Raw genomic sequence first — 4,633 nt, 5'->3', positions numbered from 1 at the left:
ATGTGCCCGCAACCAATGTACATGCCCTTGACAGGAATCGAACCTGGGACCCTTCAGTCTGTAGGCCAACACTCCATCCACTGAGCCAATCCAGTTTCGGCTACAGCTTACTTTTCTATATTTAAATATGTAGTCCCTCTGAAATCAATTTTTAAAAAATATAGTTCCTTTGGAATTTGTCCATGTGTTTACCCAGAAGTTCCAAGGCCATTTATTGAATACTCTGTTTTCCCCCATAGATTTTAATGCCGTTTTCATCATATTTTACATTCCTGTCATTATTTGGATCTGCTTCAAGACTTTTTCATCCTTTCTACTGGTTTTGGGTAATGGTATTTTTTAATTTATTGAAATGTATAATATTTTTAAAAATATCTGGTTCATCCATTTCCCTTTAATTACTCTTCATTTTTATAATTTTACCAGAAAATCTTGTTTCTTTTTTTAATATAAGTTTAGAGTCATCTTATCTAATTTAAAAATCCACCTAACATTTTTATTGAAATTACATGAAATTCATAGACCAACTTTGGGAGAGGTGATATTTTTATGATATTGAGCATAATATACTTCCTACTTATTAAGTTTTTCTATTGCTTCCAAAAGTAAATTTCTTTTTGTAGTGACTGCATGTGTATTAGTAGGTTTATGTCTAGCTATCTTGTCTTTTTGCAAGACAACTGAAATATGTTTTTTCTTCCATTATATTTTCAAACTGGCAAAACTTACACATTTTTCTCCCCTGGTGCTCTTAAGTGGGACACACCTGAACTGTTGCAGGCTGGTTATTGTTGTTCTCTTTCATTTCTCAGTAAGTTTTCTGGGCAATCTTAAAAAAAGTAAGTTAAATACTGCAGCTCTCTTGCAAATTTCTCTCTTACCATTCAGTTCCAAAATTCCTTAGTAGGGTCACAGATGGTGTCCCTCTCTGCTGGTATTGTAGTCAAATCAAGGTTTTTGTTTATTCCTTTCTTTCTGTGGGCCAAATAGTGGGAATGTTTTTGGTTAAAACTGAAGTTTGATCTCATCAAGTCTGCAAACTGAGCAGTCAGGATGCTGCCAGCAGTGCTGTTATCTGTTCTGAGGACCCCACTGGGTGTGGATAATTGTGCAAGTCTGTAGGAATTGCTAAGGCTATATTTTCATACCCTCTTGTGAACTGACACAACTTTGCAGTGCTAAGAGTATAAAAGTCACTGTGATTTCATCACATTAATTAAATTAAAACGGTTAGAATGGCAAGGGATTTGAGATCACACATCTAGTCTAAAGCTTTCATTTTATAGATGAAGGCAGCTGTGGGGAAGAAACTGTAATTAAAAAGTGATACTTCAAAATATTAAATATAGAATTACCATAAAACCCAGCAAGTCCTCTTCTGGGCATTTATCTGAAGAAACCACAAACACTAATTTGAAAAGCCATGCGCACCATATGATCATTGCAGCATTATTTACAATAGCCAAGAGGTGAAAGAAACCTAAATGCCCACTGAGAGACAAATACATAAAGAATATGTGGTACTTCTATACAACGAAATATTACTTGGCCATAATAAAGAATGACATTTTACCATTGCAAGTCACATAGATGGACCGAGATTATGCTAAGTGAAATAATTCAGACAAAGACAAATGCCATGATTTCACTTATTTGTAATCTAAAAGACAAAATAAGTGAACAAACAAAACAGAAACAAACTCATATGATACAAAATATATCTTACTGGTTGACAGATTGGAGGGGGGTGGCAGGGAGGAGTGAAAAATGGGAAAATTTAAGATGTACAAATTGCCAGTTAATAGGGAGTATAGTCAATAATATTGTAATAACTGTGCATGATGCCAGGTGGGTATTGAGGTGATCACTTCATGAGTTATATAAATACCTAATTCCTATATATGTACACATGAAACTAATATAATATTTTTAGTCAATTTTAACTGAAAAATTATAAACAATAATAAAATAGTGATCAATTAAAACTGAAGACTTCAGATGCCAGTGTTGGTACTGTCTCATCTAACTTAAACTGACATCTCTGCTTTAACTTGAACTGTCTCAACATCAAAAAGGTGCCTCTACCCCAGTCATTGTTTTCCAATGTAACCCCTAGAGTGAAAAATACCTGGTCAACCACAAAATGCACTCATTGGTAAGTCAGGCCGAGTGGCTGTGCTTGACTCCACCCCTAAACCTCAAAATGTGACCTGGGGACCCTCTGTAAGATGGCAAGACCCTTTCAGGAAGTTTGAAAGGCCAAAACTTTTTTTATAGTAATATTAAAACACTAGAGGACTAATGACAGAATTTCGTGCAAGAGTAGGCCTTCCTGCCAAAACCAGTTTGGCTCAGTGGTAGAGCGTCGGTCTGCTCACTAAAAGGTCCCAGGTTCGATTCCGGTCAAGGGCATGTACATTGGTTGTGGTCACATCCCCGGTAGGGGGTGTGCAAAAGGCAGCTGGTCGATGTTTCTCTCTCATTGACATTTCTAGCTCTCTATCTCTCTCCCTTCCTCTCTGTAAAAAATCAATAAAAAATATTTTTTTTTAAAAAGAGCAGGCCTTCCCTCCCCCGGCCGCCGGCACCAGCTTCCCTCTGGCACCTGGGCCTGGGGCCTCCCTTGTAGTCCTGGTTTCCTCTGGAAGGTCCTCTAGAAGGACATCTGGTCTAATTTGCATATTACACTTTTATTAAAGTAATTCTTTGACTTTTGTACTTCCATTTGCTCAGAAATGTCTTCTAGAAACTTGTCCCTGGTTTACCCTGGGACAAGTCTGCTGGCATTTTGCACAGATGCTATAATAGCCAAAGTAAGCAAAACTGCCAGCACCTTAGCATGAGGCTCACTGGTGAGACAATGGCACATTACTGAATATGCTAGGCCTTGGCTTCCTCGTTTGTGAAAGGTGGCTAATCAGACGCTAAGTTTCATGAAGTTATGGTGAAGATTAAAGAAACTAGTACATTTAAAGCATTTTTAGTTTTTTTCACCTTCCTCACAATCCACAAAAGGACAATCCAGAGAAGTTGATATAGTTCAGTGAACGGTGTCTTTGGTCACAAACTTTGGTCATAAGCAATCTGTGGTGCCTCATTCATGAAAAAACATACATTTCAAATATGTTTAATATTTCAGTTTTTCAATTGAAAATACCAAAATGTAAAGGAATTAATGGCAACAACATAGATGAATTTTATTCATCTCATGCTCCTGGGTGGGTCACATGGATTGGAATATGATTTCTTAAGCTTTTTTAAAAAATGTATATTTGTTGATTTCAAAGAGGAAGGGAGAGGAAGCAAGAGATAGAAATATCAATGATGAGGCAGAATCATTGACCGGCTGCCTCCTGCATGCCCCAGACTGGATCAAGCTCGCAACCTGGGCATGGGCCCTGACCAGGAATTGAACCGTGACTCCTGGTTCATAGGTTAATGCTCATCCACTGAACTACGCCGGCTGGGCTCTTAAGCTTTTAAGAGTCTGAGAACTCAGCTATCTTTTTCACTAAATGGGTTTAAATTTAAATTAGAGAAGAATTCCGCAATAAAATGTGGACTTTTAATACCTCTCACATGGGATAATAACCTACCAACCACCAGCTAAAATGAACTGGATTTTTTTTCTCAAAACACCAAGAATTTGCCAGATGCTGTGCTGAACCACTCACCACCCTGCTCAGTGATGTCAAATGCTGGATCCCCCTGTCACTGCGCTGCCTGGTTTTATAAGCAAAAGTGTCACCAATTGCAAAGCTAGGCAAGGTGGCCCAGAAAAAGAATGCGATGGCCTCACATGCCCTCACAGTCCATTTCCCCTTAGGACAGGCCGGGCAGCCAGGTTTCCAGGGGCAACGCCCCTCCCCTTTGATGCGTACAAGGGAGAGAGCCAGCAGGCGCCCAGGGGTGGCCTTTCCAGCAAAGAGCAAGCCTTCAGGTGATGCCGAAAGCGATTTGGCTCAGCGGATAGAGAGTTGGCCTGTGGCCTGAAAGGTTCCAGGTTCAATTCCAGTCAAGAGCATGTACCTTGGTTGCGGGCATATATCCAGTTGGGGGTGTGCAAGAGGCAGCTGATCGATGTTTCTCTCTCATCGATGTTTCTAACTCTATCCCTCTTCCTTCCTCTCTGTAAAAAAATCAATAAAATGTATTTTTTTAAAAAACAAACAAAAAACCTGCAGGTGATGAGAGAGTTAAGGGATGGGGATTGGGGGGTGGGTGCGGGAAAAGATGTGGACACTCAGAGGTTCACTCTCTGTGCAGAGGGGTCACTTTCTGTTTGGAATCCAAGCCTGTGCTCTGGAATGCTGATGTGGGCCTATTCATGCCCATGGAAACCACCCCGTGGAGTCCTGGCCGGAGGCCACGTGGTGAACTACACTTGTACCAGGAGCGGAGCCAACTCAGGAGCTCCCTGGTGGTCTGAGTCTCAACCCAAATCTCCCCTTTGTTTCCCAAATGGCTTCTGGGAAACGAATACAAGCACTGTTAAACGGGAAATGATCCTGAGGTCTACAGGGTCCCCACGCTTGGCCTCAGGGCCTGGCCTGCACCCTGAGCCACCTAGGGCTAGGTACTGGGGCTCTTTTTGGAGCAGCTGTGGGCTGAGCAACTTATGGCCAGATCTCTC

This window comes from Pipistrellus kuhlii, unplaced genomic scaffold (genome assembly GCF_014108245.1).
Source record: "Pipistrellus kuhlii isolate mPipKuh1 unplaced genomic scaffold, mPipKuh1.p scaffold_m20_p_3, whole genome shotgun sequence".
Taxonomy (NCBI): Eukaryota; Metazoa; Chordata; class Mammalia; order Chiroptera; family Vespertilionidae; genus Pipistrellus; species Pipistrellus kuhlii.
This window is presented reverse-complemented; position numbering follows the sequence as displayed.